The 22007-nt window shown below is 46.6% G+C and overlaps 1 long non-coding RNA gene across 1 annotated transcript; it reads right to left on the bottom strand.

The window, feature by feature from the left end:
* Positions 1 to 1191: 1191 nt before the first annotated feature.
* On the bottom strand, positions 1192 to 21376 carry LOC132646730 (uncharacterized). The gene is made up of 3 exons (XR_009584980.1): positions 21322 to 21376; positions 2586 to 2654; positions 1192 to 1733 (listed from the first exon to the last, which is right to left on the bottom strand). It is a non-coding gene; the product is annotated as an uncharacterized LOC132646730 (long non-coding RNA).
* Between the last annotated feature and the right edge of the window lie 631 nt (positions 21377 to 22007).

The following is a 22007-nucleotide window of genomic DNA, read 5'->3' as shown; positions in this document are numbered from 1 at the left end:
TGCCTCAGCTGTTCCCCCTCTGGCAAGGCTGTGCTCTCCCTGGAGGACAAATCCAGGGGGGTCCCCCAGCTCTTCCCTTATCAGAAAGCTCTGGGTTTTCATCCAAGGAATGGGCCTGGTAACACAGCTCTTCCTGCAGCTCAGTCAAAGCACATCTAGCCTGCCGAGCGAGCCTAGAGGACACCCTGTACCCAACCAAAGAGACCAGAGGACATACAGGTCCTTCCCAAGGCACTGCCCCGTGTACCAGCCCCTCTTGGAAGCAGCTTGAGAATCTCACACGGAAGGTTGTATACTCTGCCTTTCTCAAATGTTGTCCAGATGATTACATAATTTATACAGAACAGTAGTGTGGAGATTGGAGGGAGCTTTAAGCATATCCACTCTAAGACATATTCTAGGTGTATTCCAAGGCACTAGGGAGGCCTCCAGTGCAATGCTCACTCGCTCTTCTGGTCCCCAAGACGTAGATGCCCACATCTTTGCTGAGCCCCTGGGAAGCATCTGGAAAGTTTAGGGGTGGTGTCCCAGTCAGTAAGGCCTGGTGGCCAGGAACATGTGGAGCCCTGGAGGAGTAGGGAGCAGTTCTGCAGAGACTTGGGAAAAGAACACTCCAGGAACGTGAGTAGAAAACCCAAAGATGGATATAAGGGAAACAGAAGGCGGTGGCTGGAGGCCAGGAAGAGCTGAGTTTGCAGGTTCAGTGACTTTTGAGGAAGGATGTCATGTTTTTGGGGATACAAATGACAGAGACCCCACTGGGCTTGTCAGGGTGAGGTAGATGAATGACTCAAAAGATGTCTAGAGAGAGGGTAGTATTGGGAACAGTAGGCATAGCCCACAGCCTGGCCACTGAGCAGAGAATATGGGGCCTGAGATTCTTGTGACTGGGATTCCACCTGCCACACCCCACTCCACCCCACCCCCATGCAAAGGCACACAGTGACCTACTCCTGCTAGTCCACAGATCCCAAAGGTGTCGCCATCCTCTCCATTCAGAATCAGGCTAAGATACACCAAGGTGGAGGGGGGAAAAAAAACAACCCAGGGTTGTAGAAAAAGAAATCTAGGCCTATGCCTTGGACTTTGAGTGAGAGAGCTTGTAGAAGGCCAGATGTGCAGCAAACTTCACACAGGACTGATTCCAGTAAGCAGGTCATCTAGGAAGCAGTCACTCTCAGCCCAGAAATACTTTCTATTTTATTTTGAAATAAAATAACTCCTGGGGCACATCCTACCACATTAAACAAATATGGCAGTTTAAATGACTATGGACCCCATAGGCTCATCTATTTGAATGCTTGGTTCCCAGTGGATGGAACTGTTTGGGAAGGATTAGGAGGTGTGGCCTCATTGGATGAAGCGTGTCACTGGGAGTGGACTTTGAGGTTTCAAAAGCCAACGCTGTTCCCAGTTACCTCCCTGCCTCCTGCCTGTGGATCAAATGTAAGTTCTCAGGCACTGCTGCTCCAGCACCATGCCTGCCTACCTATGGCCGTGCTCCCTGCCACAGTGATCATAATGGAACTGTGAGCCCTCTAATTAAATGCTTTCTTCTATATATTGTCTTGGTCATGGTGTCTCTTCGCAGTGATGGAAAAATAAACAACAATAAAAATGAGCCACAGATCAGCGGCTTCTCAGTTTTATGCTCCACAGCCTCCCTGTACAGGCCTTGTCAGTGCTGTGCCATGGCTCCTCTTTGTATTTTTCTTATCATCATGACAGAAAACCTGAAAGAAATGGTAAAAAGCGTTTATTTAAGATCATAGTTCAGGAGATAGACGTCACGGCAGGGGAAGGGACGGTGAGAGTGGGTCAGTCCATGGTGGTGGGATCATGCAGCAGTGACCTCGCATCTTAGTAGAGCAGATACCACCTGCCACACCCCACTCCACCTCACCCCCATGCAAAGGCACACAGTGACCTATTCCTGCTAGTCCACAGATCCCAAAGGTGTCGCCATCTCCCAAAATGCTGCCGCCATCTGGGAAACAAGAATCCAAACATATGAGAGACACTGGCAACTGCATCCCCTCTTTTGTCAGTCTTGCCTTATTCTTGGTGCTGGCTTCTCTAGCTGGGGTTATGGCCACCCACAGAATGTTCATTTGCTCTCCAGTGCTGTTTCAGGATAGTTTTTCCTCCCAGCCCCAAGCTCCTGGAATAATGACTCATAAGACTCAGAATATATGTACAAATACCTAAACCATATAGCTAGGCCCTTCTCTGACTAGCTCAGAACTTAAAATAACCCATTGCACTAACCTACACTTTGCCATGTGGCTGGTTATCTCTGCTCAGGTACTGTGAGTCTGTTCTCCTTACATCTTGCCAGGTGAATTTTCTGCTCCTGGCTCTATCCCAGAATCCTTTCTGCTTGTTGGATGTCCCACCTTATTTTTCCTGCCTCAGCTATAGGCCATTGTTTTTTTTTAATTGACAGGCAATGCATCCATACATTACACAAGATATTTCTTTTGCACAGTGCCGTGACCAGACTCAAGGCACTTATACTCATGAACAAAGAACAGCTTTCTGAGCATATGACCCTGTGTTTCTCAAAGCTCCCTGAGACATCCTACCTTTGAAAATTCCCATTCCTGAGGCAGCAACCAAGATCCTCCCAGGGCTCCAGAGCTACCAACATCAGCCTGAAAGAGAGAGAAGTACTGCCAGAACAGAGGTTTGATGTAGCCAGAAACTACAAGACTGGGCCTGTGTAAAGATGCACACAGCTCAATTTCACTGAGAATGGTGACCGATAGCTCCAATAAAGGGTTCCAGCAGAAATATAGCAGACATCTGTAGTGGACCCAGACCATGGCACTGCGGAATTTGAATCTCAGTGCCACATCTGCACCACAGGTGCCACAGGCATCTTCAGATCCTGGAGCTGAGGCCTCATTTTCCCACACAGATTCCCAGTGCTTTGTGAAAAGCCATGTACCATTAGAGCCACAGCTAGTGTACGTTCTGGCCTCGTGATTTCCCATATCTACAGCTATAGCTTGTCAATATATAATAAAAAAATTAAAACATTGATACAAAATATTCAAAACACACAACATGCTTAATGTTGAGTGACAGCTTGTTTAGATTAAGACCAAGGAGGTTCGCTCTGCACAGCTGGGTCTTGTCTGTGAAGACATTTCCAGGAGGACTAAGGGGGAAGTCTCACCCAGAATGTGGACAGAGCCATCCCTATAGGCTGGAGCCCCAGTGAGGAGGAGCCTGCTGGTATGGCTCACTGAGATGTTCTTCTCTCCTGTTTCTCCTTACCATGATGGACTGAGACCTCTGAAACCATGAGCAAAATAACCCATTAGGTTGTTCATGTCAGATATTCTGTCACGGTGATATGAACAGTCACACCAGGTGAATGAGGTAGAGATTCTAATTTTTGTAACAAAATTATTTTGTAAAATAACAATATGAAATTGTTATGCAGTCTATTTCCCCCCAAAGTCTTGAAAACTGGAGTTTTTCCATGGGGTCCTCAGTGAAGCACTGTAGTCAAAGGGAAGGCAGGGCTTTCTGCTGAGGCAGACTCAGCACAAGTTCTAGATGTCTGATTCTTTCTCCCTCCTCTGTGGTCAACTGTGATATCGGTGTGTATAAGCGAGCATCCAGCCATATTCCCAGAACAAATAAGTCATTCAGGCAAACAGCACTGTTAGTAGCCAGGACACGCTTCAGCATATTAAATTTTAGCCAGGTGTGGTGGTACACTACTTTAATCCCAGCACAGAGGCAGAGGCAGGCAGATCTCTGAGTTCCTAGGCCAGCTGGTCTGCAGAGCAAGTTCCAGGGCAGCCAGGGATACATAGAGAAACTCTGTCTCCAAAAAACCTAAGTAAATAAATAAATTTCACAGGTGAGGTGAAAGGGGTGGCTTTCAGCTCATGCAGCAAGCTCCCCCTTAGCAGTGCTCTAGCTCCTGTGACACTGGACGTTATTCTGGGATCAGATTATTTGTGTCCCTTTGGGTGAAGGAACAACTTCTGTGAATGGGCACAGAAATCTGAGTTGTCTTTTGGTCACACGTGGCAATGTTGCCAGGATACAGTTTAACAATAAGGAGGACGCTAAGAAAGGGTCAGCTCCCTTCTTGTTTCCCAAGGCTCGTGATATGAGGCCGGACCAATGCTAAGCATCTCTGGAATGTTCCATCTCCAGATGTCTTGAGGACAAATATTTCTGCTGTTTAAAATAACACAAGTTCTTGGTGTTTGAGTTTCTGGAGGCTGCCTGCAATCTCATGTAAATGGGGGTTTTGTGCTTGCTTCTCTAAACTGCCTTGCATTGAATCTGTAGGTCACTTTGAGTAACATTTGGGCAAGTCTTCCTGTCCATGAATATGGGATGCCTTTCCATTAATTCATTCTTTGTTTGCTTCTAACTGCTCTTTTTTAAGCACATCTTAGGTGTGGATCTCTTCTGGAAGCTGCTATGTATGGAATTGCTTCCTTCATCACTTCAGTGGATTTTCTTGTTCTTTCCTTTTCTCCTCTATACTCTGAATAGGACTCATAGTAAACTGCTAAATAACAACGGTGAAATCATAACAAGGACTTTGAGGTGAAGATGATACATACCAGAAAGCTCATGTTTGTCTCTCTGCAGAGAGTTGTGTGATTTAATGACACACATTTAGTGAGCTCTATAGCCCATAAGCTAAGCACTGCTGTTACCCCTACTTAACCTGGTGAGGAAACTGAGTCACAGACTGCTAGGTAGCCTTCCAAAGCTTCATGCACAGGGAGCAACAGAGCGAGGACCCAACAGCAAGCCAACCTCACAACCCAGGCATGACAGGATATTACCTACATTGAGTGGATGGAGTGGCCCAGGCATTCTCCTTGCTGTCCCCCACAGTTCCTAGAGAAACATACAGCTTTGCTGAGTCCCTCTCTCTCTCTCTCTCTCTCTCTCTCTCTCTCTCTCTGTGTGTGTGTGTGTGTGTGTGTGTGTATGTGTGTGAATAAGTGACAGTATTACAGAACCAAGGCTCTGAACACAGAGCCCCTCTAGGACAGGGATTTTGAAATCTCGACAGTCTCAAACTCTCTCCCTGGCTCATTGTCCCCTTCTCTCCAGGGGTGGCAGTGTGCTAACAGACATCTTCTGGTAGACCCAACGCATTGAGTGCCACTGTCCTTCCTGTGCTCACAGGCCTGTGAATTTCATCCCTGTGCCAAAGTGTCTCTCGTGGCTTCAGTGTGCGGCGTGGAATTCTCTCAAGGCCCAGACTCTGCCTGTGCCTGAGGTTTCCGTCAGAGAGGTCGTTTATTAACTCTCCTCCTCTGTTTTTGCATTAGCATCCCGCTGCCCTACCTGTTCCCTGGAGGGAGACTCATATCCCCATTTTGAAATGGAGATGGTGATCGCTGCTGAGGGAAAACAGGATCACAGCTCCACCTGCTGAGCCCGAGCCAGATCTCTCACCAGACACAGCCTCTTTTCCTACCATGTCCACATGTCCTAACTAAAGATGGCCCCCTCTAAAATAACTATTAACAGTCTTCTGTTGAACTAAAGATAATTTGGGAGGCAATGCTGATTATCTGAGACACAGTTTTCTGCATCGTTGGAAGGAATCACATAAAATCGCTTGACATCTGCTGCCAACTATGAACTAACTGCCATAGGAAAACCTGCTGGACAGATGAGAACTTCTACTAAAGTTTTGATTGGGGAAGACAATCCTTTATGGGGGGTATTGAAATGATAATGGGGAGCACTGGTTCTCAGCCTGGGCTAGTCTGCCATACAGAGCTCAGTCAGAACATGGAGGCTCCAGTCTGACTAGGGGTTTGGGGAACAGTATTATCAAGCCAATGGCACTGAGCTTGTCCTATATTTCCTCCTTGACAGACGTCCTGCCAAGTGGTTACACAGGCAAGGTGGGATGGAGTGAGCACTCCTTAGCATTGTAGACAAGGCCACGGTAGCAGGGAAGGAAGCTGTCATTGACCTCTCCGCTTCTGACCTCTGCACCCTCGGGTCCTGTTGGTTTTCTTCTTTTGTTTTTTGAGACAGTGTTTCTCTGTGCAGCTCCTGCTGTCCTGGAACTCACTCTGTAGATCAGGCTGGCTTTGAACTCAGAGATCTGCCTGCCTCTGTGATTAAAGGTGTATGCCATCATGCCTGACTCTTCCCTAAATAACCTAGACTTCCAGGAGTTTACCTATTTCTTTACATACCAGGTCTCTCTGCTTTGCTCAGCTGGCCTCCTCCTCCTCCTCCTCCTCCTCCTCCTCCTCCTCCTCCTCCTCCTCCTCCTCCTTCTCCTCCTTCGTTGAGACAGTGTTTTTCTGTGTAGCCCTGGCTGGCCTGGAACTCACTTTGTAGATCAGGCTTGTCTCAAACGCGGAGATTTGCCTGCCTCTGTCTCCCGAGTGATGGGATTAAAGGCATGTGTCATCACCTCCCGGTTGTATTTATTTCTTCTTCTTTTTTTTTTTTTTTAAGTTTTTAAAATTTTTATTTTATGTACATTGGTGTTTTGCCTGAATGTGTGAGGGCAGGAGTTACAGTTGTGAGCTGCCATGTGGGTTCTGGGAATTGAACCTGGATCTTCTTGGAAGAGCAGTCAGTGCTCTTAACTGTGGAGTCAACTCTCCAGCTCTAGTTATTTATTCTTAAGGCAGGGTCTCACTATAGTTGCCCTGAATGGTCTGGAACTCACTCTTGCGGTGTAGACCAGGCTGGTCTTGAAATCACAGAGATCTGCCTGCCTCTGTTTCCTGAGAGTTGGGATTAAAGGCGTGTGCGGCCATGCCCAGATATTTATTTTACGTGTGTGTGTGTGTGTGTGTGTGTGTGTGTGTGTGTGTGCATGTGCGCCTGTACCAAGTGTCTGCGGAGGGCAGAAGGGGGCATCAGATGCCCTGGAGCTAGAGTTACAAAAGGTGCGTGGTGGGAACCAAACCAGGTCCACTACAAGAGCAGTAAGCACCTTTAACTGCTGAGTCATCTCTCCAGCCCCTTGGTTCCTTCCTGTTCTTGGAGATGCTCTCACGAATGTGAACCCACTTGTCCACAGCCTCACAGGAGCCTGGCTCGAAGCTGCCTCTGGAACCTATGCGTGCTCGTACTGTCTGTGAGGGCAAGCATCAGGAAGACCGTCCTCCCAGGCTCTAGCCATAGAGAGCTCTGGCTTCCGGAGCATGTCCACTCTATCCTATGGACTCTGTGGCATGTCAAATCATGGACTCTGAGCAGGGCAAGCATCCTAGGTAGCCCGAAGAACTCTAGAGCAAGTGCAAATAGTGTCACATAATCTGAACTCTCCCACAGCAAAACTAGAACTCATCCAACGTGGGCTTTGCATGTTAAAACACGGAGCCCTAAACACCGGAGTGCTTAAACCTCGACAAGAGAACTTCCAAGAAGAGACTTGCATTCATTTGCTCTGCTTCATTATATTAAGAAAGGAATTTAAAATTGTTATTAGTGCCCTGCTGTGGAACTCAATCCTCCACCCTCAGCCTCTGGGAGAGCTTGGATTACAGGGACTCACCATCATACGTGGTTCAAATTTCTCTAATTAAGATTATGTCTATAACTCAAGCGAATAAAATAAACAGAAAAGCTGAGGGCATTGATGACTTGGCATAAAAAAAATGACTAAAATTCAGGGAGCAATGTTATGAGATGTTGAGATTTTAGAATGAGTAATTACCCTTGGAGAGCAGAGAGACACTCAGTTTCAGAAGTTAACAAATCTATTCTTACTGTAGTGAAAAATTCATTCACATCAAAAGGTCTGAGGGCTGAGCTGAGTATCTTTACTGGGGAGGGCATCATGACTGAGGAAAGATGGAAATCACAGCCCTGAAGCAACTTTGCTCCAGTCTCTCCCAGTCTGCTAAAGTCAGCCTTCTAGGACTTCTGCCTCCCCACAGGCTGTGTAAGCTGACAGAGCACAGGCTACCCACAGGACATGGTCCTGCCTACTGGAGCATGGGAGACAGCTGGACAAGCCACAGCAGCATCGCTTGTTTTTCTAACTTCATCAAATGCCTAAAGACGCCAAGAAGCCTGGCTAAGGCCAATTCCAGAGAGTCTGCAGCCCTCCCTGGGCACTGGGATTGTGGCTTTCATTTCTGTAGAGAAAAGAGGATGAGCAAGCTACAGGAAATGTGCAGTGAGTGATGTGAGAGAGCCCCTCCAGGCCAGTGTGGGGCCTGCATTCTGTCTCTAGACTTCCTGTAGCTCTCGCAGACGTGTGGATCTCGTGCACATAACTGGGGGGCAAGAGTCCTTGAAGGATTCCTTCTCAGATGTAAGGTTTCATCTGAGTTCATCCCACAGCTTCCTGGAGTCTCTAGGAAGGACAGGGCTTCCTCCTGGGTCAGAACACTCAGGTGACAGGATGAACCAGTTTATCTGTTGTTGAGCGCTTGAGTCCTGGTTGTGCTGTGACTTTAATGAGGTTCAGTCACTGTAAATATACTGCAAGTGAGACCAGGCCTTCCCTGCAGCAGAACCCGGGGTCTGAGTGTGGGTGAAATTGAAGCTCAGGTCTCTCAAGTATTCCCAGCTGGACCACAGACTTCTGGAATGTCTAGCCTAGCAGCCCATTTGTGGGTCTGGCTGCTGCCCAACTCGGTTTTCTGTGACTGTAGGCACTTCTCTCTGCCCCCTGTCCTGTCCTGCAAAGCTATCAACATTCTGTTGGATTATACTATGACAGAAACAAAAACATACAGGAGCACCATGGAGGGTGGATGTTGAGTAAAACTGGGCTGATGGGATTCTTGCTTTATGGATGCAGCATATGAGCAATTTATCACGAGCACATTGTGCTGTGTTAAACACGCACACAGTAATTTCTACAACCACACCTCAAAATCAGCATGGAGGGTCCCACTGGACAGCTGTCGAAGGAGACTCAGGGGACACTAAAATCCAAACACAAGCACCCAACCTGGCTTGGCTCTCCCCTTATTTAGGTCTCATTTAATCTCCCTAAGAAAAGCTTTGTTTCCTGTTTTGCAGTCTTGCCTAATCTTGCTGAGCTCACTTTGGGATTGGTGGAGGACAGTTGTGAGGCTCCTCCTTACTGCCTACTGCCTTTTGGGTGTCACTCTGTGTCCAGAGCCCTATTCCACTGAAAGGGACATAGGAGAAAGGAGAGGCAATGGCCTGGCCTGGCCCCAGTCGTGGGTAGAGAGGACGGCATAGGGACTCACATTCCCCACCCCCAAGGTCCCGCCATGAGCCCGCTCATCATAGACCTTCCAGGATACTGGGGTCTGGAACTTAGATCCTCCACACGCTGGAGGAGGGGAACCTTGTTTCAGAGAAGACGGAAGAGACAGATACTCCAATTCATGTGGCTAGCTGAGGATTATACTACGGGGTCAGGCTGCAGCTCAGCAACAGAATACCTGCCTACATCTGAGAGGCCCAGATACTAGGTCTCCAGCTCCACCAAAGTGAAAAAAAAAAAAAAATCACCTCGCTGATGCAATAAACTGCGGCTCTCTTGTTTATAATATTCAAGTAGAGAAAGTGAGAAATGCTGACACAGATTTGAACCATCAAATTCACCCTCTGTCTTGACTGATAATAATTAGGGGCAGCTCTGCAAACCGCCAGTGCCTCCTCCAGCCTCCAGCTTGCCCTCCTGGAGGCCCCGGTGTCATTAAAGAGGCCCTAGCTCCCGCCGGGATGCGGCTGTGTTCTCAGAGGACTTGCAGTCCTGCCTTCCGCAGCAGGTACAGCGGGTAGGGACTGTTCCAGGCTGCCTTTTTCCGGGAGGGCAGAGATGTTACCCCATTATGATGATTTGGCACTGAACCTGCAGCAGCAGCGCCAGGACGGCTAACAGCTGCTGTTCCGGCACTGTCCTTTGCAGATGAAGACACTTGTTTTCCTGGAGCCTGGGAGTGGGGCGCTATGACGCAGCGCGAGCACACACTGCTAGCCGGCCAATAACTGTGACAAATGGAATTCCTGGCATCTACGGTGATGGATGAAATGACATGCCAAATTAATAAAATAGGGACTGCAAAGCATGCATTTTTATTAAAGAATAATTTTGTGATAGCCACGTAATGTGGAGGCCTCCAAGCAAGAGATTAAATTACATGCTGGGAAGATCTGGCATTTGGTGATAAACTGCAAAAGCAGACTTTCTCCAGCAGCTGGAGAGGGAAGTGGGCAGTGTCTATAAACATGCCGTACAAAGCAGCTGAGGAACAAAGCAATGGAGCGTCGGCCGGGATCTGGGTTCTGCCCGGAGTAATGGCTTGTCTAACACAGTCTTCTGCAAGGAATCATTTCCACCAGCACCCCTGCTCTTGGATGCTAAAGCTACATCATTTTTATCATTATCCCTATCAAGCAGAGTTACTACACGAGAAATTAAATTCCTGAAGTCACGATTACAAGGTTAGACACCTTCTGTGTTCTCCGTGGTACCGAAACTATTCTCCTCTAGCCTATCGCCGCTGCTCATATTATTACTGCCGGTAGTTATTTGCCTTTTAAACGGAGCCGGCTTGGAGTGTGCAGCCCTTCCAGCCTTTGTGAAAGAATTTGAGTTCTAGCTGCTCTCTAGGGTACTGCAGAGCTGCCCCTTACCTGGCTTTGCCCCATTTGCTCCTCCCTCTCCCAGTGCCCCACAGGGGAGGGGAAAGCCAGTGTCTTCCTCTTCCTCTCCCCCTTCCCCCCTTCCCAACCAGGATGTTCACAGCTTGGGTATCCGCCCTGAGCACACAGTTGTTGGTTCCTGCCGTGTTTATCTCTTTAGGCATTTGTGCAGGGATCCAGGGCAGCAGGGACTGAAGACATCTTGGGCCAGCCTGGCGCAGGAACCCCCCGCCTCTGGAGCACAGGGTCTTCCTCAGGGTCTTAGCCTTCTGTTGTTGCCTGTGGTCCCAGCACTGAGAAGATACAGCCATCGACAGCCCCATCCCCCTGACTAGGGAAACTGGCTGCCTCTATTCCTGCCTCTTGGTGAAGCCTGAATTAAGCAGGGAGCACAAATCTGCTTTCCCTTCACCAAAACTCCAACACCTCCATCCAAAACAATGACCTGAATATTGTCATTGGGAGGAATGGGGGCATCATTCCTCCCAAGACCTCCATGCCCTTGTGTGGGCCATCTCTTCCAGAGTAAACCTTAATCTCAACAGGCTTTGTTGGCTTGTTGTTGTTTTAAAGAACTTGTGTTTCCCTGGTGTGATGGGGTAATATTGTTAACTTGGCAGGCTGTAGGGTACAAAACTTCTGGGCATGTCCATGAAGTAGTAAATGGATGAAGACCTACCCTGACTGAAGGAAATGCCAAACCATTTAATGCAGTGTTCCTTACTGGGCTGCCTTCGGTTCATGCCTGACGGACAGTGCCGCAATCAACCTCCCCGTCAGCATTTCTCTACAACATGAAATATTCCTGTAGAACGGTCATCAAAGAACAGGTCCATGCAGCCAAGAATGTGTCTTAGCTGGGGTTACTATTGCTGTGAACACTGTGACCAAAGCAACAGAAAGAGGAAAGGGCTTATTTGGCTTACACTTCCGTATCACCCACTGTTCATTGTCAAAGGAAGTCAGGACAGGAGCTCAAACAAGGCAGGAGCCTAGAGGCAGGAGGATAACGCAGAGGCACGGAGAAGTGCTGCTTACTTGTTGGGAGTTGGTCTGGTGCTGTGTATTCAACTGCTTAATAATTAGGCAAGCTTCCGGAAGTCTAGGCTGTTGAGAGAAGAGCCAGGCAGAGTAGCACACGCCTTTGAGCCCAGCACTTGGGAGGGAGAGACAGGTGGATCTCTGAGTTCAATGAGAGGCTGGTCTACATAGGGAGCTCCAGGACAGCCAAGGCTACACAGCGAGACTTTGTCTCAAACAAAGGAGAAAATAGCGGAGAAGAATAAACACTCATAATGTGCCTCACGCTGCCTCAGCCTGGCTCTCCCTTGGAAAAGGCTGGCCAGCTGGCCCAGTAGTGGAGAAGGAGAGCTGGGTCAACAGTGACTGTATTCCATAAGAATCAAGTCCAGGGCCAAGGAAGGCAACAGCTGAGGATGTCAGGTCCTGTCCAAGTCATCCACGGATAACAGAGTGGTTGAGCAGATGCCCCTCCTGAGGTGGAAGGTCCTGCAGGGTGGTGGGGTCAGGGGGTCATTTCTGAGGCTGGACTAAGCACTGAGGAATAGAAATTCTAGTGCCCGGCCCTAGAGAGCTGGCACGGCAGTTAAGACTGTGTGACCTGGACTGCAGGAGACCTGGACTCCATTCCCAGCACACATATGGAATCCAGTCCCAGGTGATCCGATGCCCTCTCCTGGTCACGGCAATGCACTTGGTACACACACTCATGCAAGCAAAGCGTACATAAAGCAAAAACAGATAAGTAAATGCTGGGCTGAAAAGATGGCTCAGTGGGTAAGAGCACTGGCTGCTCCTCCAGAGGACCCAGGTTCAATTCCCAACACCCATATGGCAGTTTATACTCTCTGCAACTCTGGTTCCAGAGGATCCGAAACCCCCTCTGCCCTTCCTGGGCACCAGGTTTGCATGTGGTACACAGGCATCCATGAAGGCAAAATGCCCATACACATAAAAACATAACAAAATAATTTAAAATCTTAAAATAATAAATTCTAATGCTTCTGAGTCCGGGAGGGGGAGAGGGACTGTCTGAACAACAGAAGAAGACTCTTAAAGGAAAAAGTTTAAAAATTGCTTCTACTTTTCATTTCTGGAAAACGATGCCAGGAGCTGGAGAGAAGGCTCAGTGGTTAAGAACACCGGCTGCTCTTCCAGAGTCGTTTCCAGCACCCCTGTCAGGTGGCTCACAGCTCCAAGAGAGCCAATGTCTCTGGTATCTTCCAGCACATACATTCACGCGCACATCCCTAAATGCAGAAACACACATACACATAATTAAAAATAATTTTAATTTAAAAAAATAGGTAGAGCCCAGTTCCCCTCTCTTGAGCATGGGTTGGACCTATGACTCGTTTTTCAAAGTTGGATTTCAGAATGGCCTCTAAAGCTGTGATCATCAGAACAAGGTAGTCTGAAGCAAGGACGGACAGACAGATATACTGAGCAGAAAAGAGGCCTAAAAATGGCGAGGTCCAGAGAACAGCCCCACCACCACCACCAAAAAAAAAAAAAAAAAAAAAAGCTGGTGACATTGCTCAAACAGAAGGGCTTTGGCTGGGTAAGCAGAAGGATTGTTATAAGCCTGAAAGCGGGTTTCTTTGTACCAGAAACACACATCTCCTAAAGCGGGTTCCTGTTTACCAAAACCACCCTTGATCCTCAAAGAAATCTCACTTAACCTTCCCCAAAAGTCAACTACCTTGGGAGAGAACACCTGGTTCCCAGTCAACCCTGGCAGCCTGGATCAGCTCAGATGCCCAGCCTGCCGACCGGCATATAAAATATTCCTGTTTTCCCAACATTCTGCTGCCTCCACCCAGGAGAGATGGCCTTGGCAGTTTGATCCCCACTAAACCTCTTTACCCATGGAGCAGTCTGTTAGGTCATTTCTCTGTGCCATCTTTTCTACTTGGTGCCTGAAACCCAGGAGAAACCCAATGGCCTGGCCCCTCCTAATCAAACTAGAGTGTCGATTTTTAACCCTTCCTGGGGCAGATAACTTGCTCCTTCTTGCTTCTGCTACCCAGCATATTTAACTCCAGATTTTAGAGTCTGTCTCTTTAGCGGTTCCACCTCTGCCTGCTCTAACCATTTGTCTCTCCTCGTCTATTCTGGTACCTGCCACTCAGAGCTACCGGCTCAGCCTTCACTCTCATTGGCTCACTGGAGCCTGTCTGTCTGTCCTTGCTCCTACTGCTACAAAAGTCTCCATGGGCTTCCCTATGCCCTTCTGGGTGCCCCATCATGTGGAAGAGGGACGCCCCTCCTTTGATCCTGGCCATCTCTCTGATAAGTCTCTTACCCTTTGGGGACCCCCTCAGATTGAGACACTTGCCTTTCCTGTGTCTCTATCCCTACACTATTGGGCACATATGGGCCCCATTCCTAAGTCTCTCCATCTCCTCTTCTCTCTCCCAGAACTTCCTTACCTCTCCCTTCCTGCCTTCTCTGTCTCTTGCTCCTGGAGCTTGATTTGTCTCTAACCATAGGCTCTCCCCATTCAGAATTAGACTTGTGACTCCTCACCTGCCTTCTCCAATCTTTCCCTCCTCAGGTGCAGAGATTCCATTAAGGCACACTGTCTTACAAACTAGATAATGACTCTCAATGGCCAGAAAAATGGCACCCCTGATTTCCAAGTTCTCACAACTTGCCACCACACAAGAAAATTATGCAAAAAAAAATCCTGATCACCAAGCTTTTTCTACTTTCTTCTTGAAAAACCTCATGGTCTCTCACCCTTCTTTGCTTTCTGCTTGCTCTAGTTCCTCCCTCTGATGACTAAATTGAGTTTTACAGACTCATGTGTCTTCCGGGTATGGATAATAGTAACTATTGTTATATGCTGTTCTACTCTATTAAAAAGGCTGACTGTGGCCTGGTGGTGGTGGTGGCAGGGTGCACGCCTTGATCCCAGCGTTTAGAAGGCAGAGGCAGGAAGATCTCTGTGAGTGTGAGACCAGCCTGGTCTACAGCTAGTTCCAGGCTATACAAAGGCTATACAAAGAAACCCTGTCTCAAAACAAAACAAGGCTGACTCTGAAGCTGGAATTTGGACTTCCCTTGCCAGACCCAAGCCTGCTTACTTAAAAGTTTTCTCCAGGACTGGAGAGATGGCTCAGAGGTTAAGGCACTGACTGCTCTTTCAAAGGTCCTGAGTTCAATTCCCAGAAACCACACGGTGGCTCACAGCCATCTATAATGAGTTCTGGTGCATAATAAGACCTGGTGTATACATAATAAATAAATAAATAAAATCTTTTTAAAAAAATTTTCTCCAAGCCAGGCAGTGGTGGCACATGCATTAAATCCCAGCACCTGGGAGACAGAGGCAGGTGGATATCTGAGTTTGAGGTCAGGCTACACAGTGACTTCCAGGATGGTCTGAGCTACACAGAGAAACCCTGTCTTAAAAAAACAAAACAAACAAATGAACAAACAAACAGGTTTCTCCAAAGTCTCTGTCCTGGGTCAGGTGGGACACCTAACTCTGACAGGAAGAAGAGCAAAACAGAATAGCCCAAGAAAAGACACTATGCACTAAAAACAGATTAAAAAGTAAATTTTTCCAGTCGGGATTACTGATGCTTGTCTCACTTCCTTTCTTTTCTTTTTTCTTTTCTTTCTTTCATTTTCTTTCTTTCTTTCTTTTTTTTTTTTTTTTTTTTTTTTTTTTGTCTTTTTCAAGACAGGGTTTCTCTGTGTAGCTTTGGCTGTCCTGGACTCACTTTGTAGACCAGGTTGGCCTTGAACTCACAGAGACCTGCTTGCCTCTGCCTCTATGACAGAGGTGAGCCACTGCACCTGGCTTCTTTTCTTTTTAAATATCTTTTAAAATGACAAAATATAATCACAGATGCTTAACTCTCTGAATATCTCCCTCTGATATCTCTAAAACATATGCTAAAAGTGTAAACTTTCTTTTATTTCAGGATTCGTAAGGCCATCTTATAAACTTTACCTATTTTATGATTTGTACGTTTATTGGGTGAGGTTTAAGAGGTCTGTAAAATCTGTAACAAAAAGTTAGCTTAAAACTTGTAACAGAAAGGGTTGATGGTTTAAAAATCGATACCTGTATAATCTTGATTTGCTACTGTTGCAACCTGCTTAAACTCTATAGCCCCTCCATTGAGACCAACTTTAGTTCTTAGCATAACTGTAGCTCCTCTGTTAACATGCTCTGTTGACACCTGCTTTTGTCTTTAGCATAACAGAAGCCATTTTTGTTCTTAAGTCTCTGTTTTGATCATAAGGTGAAATTAAGTTCTGGTTCTCAGCCTTTTACTTACAATTCAATACTTTTCAAACATTCTGCTTGAATTAATGATATACGTTGTACTTAAACAAAATCACAATACCCTGCTATGTTCCTTTCTTCTGGAATGATGGGGAACTGGAAAGTCTCCAAGCCTACAGCCTATACACTCAGCTTAAAATGCTTTTTCTAGCTACCTAGATACAGTCAATCCACTCGGAACAAAATCGGTTATGTTTAACTGATAAACAAATTGATGCTTCCCATACCTAGTTACGTGGTTGTTACAGGTAACCAGTTGTTACCTGGTTATGGTTTTTCATATAAAAAATTTACCTTAGAAACAGAGGTGCAGTCTGGCTCCAGCGCTCTGACCAGCCAGTCTTTGTCCATCATTCAAGAAACTTCCATCAGTGTGAGTCTGGTGTTCAGTGTGAGGCTACTTCTGAGTCCATAACAGCACAGCATACTTTCATGGAACTTGGGTTTAACTCTTGTGTAGGAAAATAGATTTCCTTTAAAAGGTATGTGTTCAGTGGTCTCCCCTCGGAGTAAACAGCAACAATGTGGCTCCCAGACATCTTTACTAAGGTTAAAAAAAGGGCAGACCATTTGGCTTCACCACCATATTGGTTAGAGTGACCTCATGCTATAAACCAATTATGGTGACATCCACAAAACAACTAGTCCTCCTGAGCCCTCTCCTCTGTTTATGCTGGTTTCTCCTTTTTTAGACTAAGAGGACAACACCAGGCCTCCAAGATGGTTTGTTTTATTTTGCTTTCCCTACATTAAGGAGGCAACAGCAGGCCTCCAAGATAGTTTGGATTAGGATGGATGTTTGTATGATGATTTTTGTCACGAAAGTGAGGAATAGAAGATGAGAACAAAACCATGAACAAAGTTTATGGAAAAATAGGACTAAGAATAGAATCTGTTTGATGATTAAGGTTTATAAATTCCTAGAATTATAATGGGCTACTCAAGTTAACAGAAACTGACTTAAAGATGTATGTCTAACAATTTATATCTCTTCTGTGTTCAACACCAAGCTTCTAAAGTTTTTTGTAGATAAGATACAATATATTCTTGATGAATAAGATTTATGAATTCCTAAGGTTCATTCAGACTAGCAAAACTGAGTTGAAAATGTATATACAGCCTCTTTATCTTTGCCAATTTTGTTAAAGTTTAGCTATTTTGATAAACTGAGTCATACAAGAAATGTGATATTCTGTGAAAGTACGCCATGAAAGGATCAGGAATATAGGTTTCCAGTCTCTTTATGGATTGCATTCATAATTTAAAGTTTTATGTTGATGCTAAAGGAATTTTTTTTCGAGACAAGGCTTCTCTGTGTAACAGCCCTAGCTGTCCTGGAACTCTCTTTGTAGACCAGGCTGGCCTTGAACTCACAAAGATTCACCTGCCTCTGCCTCCAAAGCACTGGGATTCAAGGCATGTACCACCATGCCTGGCTATGCTAAAGAATCTTTAATTAAATCTTCAATTCAAATTTTAAGGCTCAAACTAAACAGGAATAAAACTGTAAAACCGTAATCTTATAAAAAAGTTGTAAACTGTTAAAGGTAATTAAGACATGCAAATAAATGGTCAGTCACCTTTATAAATGATCAGATTCTTTAATGAGCTCAGAACTATGTTAGTAGTCATACTAGGTACAAATACGATTCATTTTCAGGGACAAGTTTTAGCCTTCTTTATATGCTGTCAAGATTAAGCACAAAGCAAGTAACTAAAAACAAGTAAAGTTTACTTACAATCAGGAATACTTCACAGATTAGATAATGGCCCTCAAGTATCTGCTGACTGTGGCATTTAAGGTGTTTAATGAAAAAGGCCTGCCCTGATAGACAGAAATGCCAGCATCTGGTAGCCCTGTGGCCGTCTACAAAGAGGATTCCACCTGGACCTGCTTCCAATGTGGTGATGCTGACCAGTAGGCAAAGAACTGCCCCATGCCTCCCTCCCTCTCGGTCACTATTCTTGCTTCAAAGAAACATCACGACCAACTCAATTCTTATGAATGAAAGCATTTAGTTAGAGGCGTGCTTACAGTTTCAGAGGCTTAGTCCATTCTCATCACGACAGGGATCATGACAGCACTCACGGTGCTTTCACAGTGGCTGAGAACTGCAACCTGATCTCCAGTAAAGCCTGCCATGCCAGGCCCACCAACAGAATGAGAACGGCCCAGCCATGCATGAGGAAGCCCAGAATCTAGATGTAGGTGGTCCCTGCCCTCTCCTCCATTATAGGTAAGCGCCTGAGCTGTAATATACATGAAGACGCAAAGGAATGGGTCTCCTCCATTGCAAACAGATCAGAAGGTGCACATTTGATTTAAGCCATCAGTGCGTGGAAGCCAGGTAGTACCTGGAGCTAACCTGTTGTGTATGACTAGAGGGATCTACGCGGGGGAAGTATATAGGGGCTATCTTGGTGATACTAAACAGACACCCTTTCCTTGGAGGCTCCCAGGGTGAGCTATGGTTGATCCCATTTACAGGTGTCAGGATTGGAGGAGGACCTTATTGTCGGCTTCACTTCTATCTTAGCATAAGCTGAGAGTTCGAAGTCCAGCATGACCAGTCTTCTTTCTTTATTCCCATACCCCTGATACAAGAAAGGCAAAAATAAGACAATCATAATCACAGGGCCCATGTCCTTCTTATCTTTAAGGGGTGGAATGACCTGGTGACAACCCATCTGTCATCTTCTGTAGCCTCCTTTAGCTGAGTGTGGTGGATTCGTGGAGTAACACTGGCAATTTTCACTGCTGTGAGGATGGTGAGGACCACAGGATATGGACCTTTCTACGCTGACTCCAGACACCATGTTGGAATCCTTGTTACCAAAGTTGCCAGGGTGGAACTTGAGGGTAAGCACAGATACAGACAATAACATGACCCCTCAAACCATCTGATGACTAAGTCCTCTGGGTCTGTTTGAAGGACCTGTAAGGACCTGAGGAGGGAGTGGTTAGTAATTTCTACTTTATGAAAATCTCTGAGCTTAGGGAGGTGTGGGGGTGAAGTGATTTCAAATAGGGTGAAACCATGTTGATGTGGGGTTCACCTAGCTCTTAAGAGGGCAAAAAGGAAGCTGGCCCAATTTTCACCAGTCACAAGGACACATTTAGTTAAAGTCTACTCTAAGGTCATATTCATCCTACCTGCCCTGAGCTTTGTGGCCTATAGGCACAATGCAATTTCCAATCAACATTTAGGACCTTTGCCAGATTTTGTGAAATGTTGGCTATGAAGGCTCAGCCATTGTTCAATGTCAGGGAGAGGGCCAAATCTAGGAAGTAGCTCTTGGAGGAATGTCTGACTATTGAGGGTGTCTCCATTCCAGGGATGTGATGGTTTAAATCAGAACGGCACTTGTAGGCTCTCATGTTTGAGCTTCCTCAGAGAGTGGCATTATTTGAGAAGGATTAGGAGGTGTGGCCTTGGAGTAGGTACGGCCTTGTTGAAATAGGTATGGCCTTGTTGGAGGAAGTGTGTCACTGGGAGTGAGCTTTGAGGTTTCACAAGCTAAGCACGGTCTCTCTCTCTGCCTATGGATTTAAGATGTGGGTATCAGCTACTGTTCCAGCACTATGCATTCTGAGTTGCAATGCCATGATGATAACCAACTAAGTCTATGAAACTGTGAGCAAGCTGCCAATTAAATTATTTCCTTTATAAGAGTTGCCTTGGCCGTCTATTCACAGCAATAGAGCAGTGGCTAAGACAGGTGGGATAGGCTTTCACCCATCCAGAGAAGGCATCTATAAAAACTAACAAATAGCCAAGAACTGTGGGTTTTACTTCTGAAAAGTCCACTTCCCAATGTTCCCTAGGGAGAGGGTGCTCCCTTGTGTACAAATTTCTTCTACTTTGGGATTTCTTCCTCCTTTGGGATTCACTTCTACACAAATGGTACACTTGAACACAATTATGGGGTCTGGGTACCATGGAACCAGGAGAAACTGGTCTTGAGCAGGAGTGGGGTTGAGTTGTGTCCAACCCCAGAAATCTTGTCTTGAGAACAGTAGAAGTAGGGGCCACTCCCTCCCCTGAATGTCCCAGTGAATGTAGCCATACAACCCCACTTCTGCTAACCTTGAGGTGGTCACTTAGCCTGGCAGCCAGATTACAGGTTAAACTTCCACTCCTTGTAAGGTCACGTCCAGCAAGCACCTGGAATTCCTCTTCATGCAAATAAAGTATCCCCAGCACCCTGGCCCTGGCCAAGGATGTACACTCACCCTGAAAGCCCCTCTCCACTCCCAAAATGTTTAAATGACCTTTGTTCCCGTCCCCCCTACCAAATAAATGAAGTGCTCAATGAAGCCTGCCTCCTGAGAAGTGACTCACTGCTGCCCGAGATCTCCATTACCCCAGCCGTTCTTGCCTCACTTTCTTAGGCCACCAGTCTGGTTGAGGGAGGGGTAGTGGAGAAGGAACACACAGTCTAGCAGCAGGGAGTCAGGTCTCTCGTCCAGCAAGAACCGCTGTACGTCTGTCTCCTGTTTGGCAGCTTCCCTTTTGTTCATATGTGTTATAAAATTTGAGGAACCAAGATCTGGAGATCTTAGTTCTCAGGCTGCCTCCTGGGCGGCTGTACTGGATAGTTGTATGTCAACTTGACATAAGTTAAAGTCGTCTGAGAAGGGAGACCCTCAATTAAGAACATGCCTTCATAAGATCAGGCTATAGGCAGACCTATAGGGTATTTTTTAAAATAGTGATTGATGGAGGGGGTCCATGCCCATTGTGGGTGGTGCCATCCCTGGCCTGGTGGCCCAGGATTCTTTTTTTTTTTTTTTTTAAAGTGGGCTAAACAAGCCATGGAGAACAAAACCAGTAAACAGTATGTTTCTTTGGCCTCTGCATCAGCTCCTGCCTCCTGTCTGGGTTTCCTTTGGTGATGAGCTACAATGTAGAAGTGTAAGCCAGATTAACCCTTTTCTCCCCATGTTGCTTTTGGCCAGGGTGTTTCATCACAGCAGTAGTAAACCTAAGACTGTGGCCACATCTGCTGCTCTATTTCTTTGAGCCCCTCCTTTCTTTGGGACCCTTCTTTTTGATGCCCTTTGCGTGGACAATGACTACCTCTCTTGACAGCCATATGGCCTAGCTAGTATGGCCAGGACCGCTGTTTTGTTTTGATTTTCTTTTCAGCTGAGACGATCTGCTCCCTCTCTCTACCGAGAGCTCCTGGACGTGGGATGTAGCAAATGCATACTGTCTGTGTACATGACAATGGCTTTGCCCCTCTCCCTGTGAAGCACCCAGTTAACCTCCGGAGCTAAGCCCTTTGTGCTGAAGTCTCTCAGCTGACAACATCTTGGTTAAGGTGAAAACGGCAGCCCCTGCATACCTGATTCTATCTTGAACAAAACTCCTCCCATCAGTGTACAGTACCTCTTCCGCTGTATCAGGACATCCGGTCTGGACCACATCAGCCACTGCCAGGCACTCACGGCGAGGTTATCATCTGGCAGAAGGCTGGCTGAAGTTTTACGGAACTGGATGTGGGCAGTCCAGGGGAAGTGCTTGCTAATGCTTTGTTTGGGCATTGGACATTCACCTCTGTGCAACCCCCCCCACACACACACACACAGGATGATCTCTACAGTGTGCGGGGTGATTAGGAACAGTTAGTCCCTGGCCCAAGGTCAGCTTGTCAGCTTCTTTTGCTATCATGGCATCAGCCGCAAACAAGCTGGCTAACTGACAGAAACAGAGTCAAGTCTTTTGGGTAGGTGGGCCACTGGCCTCTTCCAGGGTCCCATTGTCTGGGATCTACCAGTTAGGGGAAAGGGGCAGTCTGACACTGACTGGGAATTAAAAAGGTTTGCCACCAACCTTTAGTGTTCCCCTGGGCTGCTGGGGAAGGTTCAGTGGAATGGAGCCCCAGCCCCGTTGGTCCTCGACCAAATGAAGGACAGGGCATCCTTCTTCCTTCTTTTGATTTGAGAATTCATTTTCCTGGTGTCCTTTTTGTTTACAATAAGCACATTGGCCCTCATTTAGCCTCTTCCTCTCCAGGAGTCTGACTTCCGCCTCTGGGAGCTCTTTTACCAGTCTCCCTGAGAACTGCCACCACT

The sequence above is a fragment of the Meriones unguiculatus genome, chromosome 12 (assembly GCF_030254825.1).
Source record: "Meriones unguiculatus strain TT.TT164.6M chromosome 12, Bangor_MerUng_6.1, whole genome shotgun sequence".
NCBI lineage: Eukaryota > Metazoa > Chordata > Mammalia > Rodentia > Muridae > Meriones > Meriones unguiculatus.
Note: the sequence above shows the minus strand (reverse complement) of the source record. Positions and strands in the feature narration are given on the sequence as shown.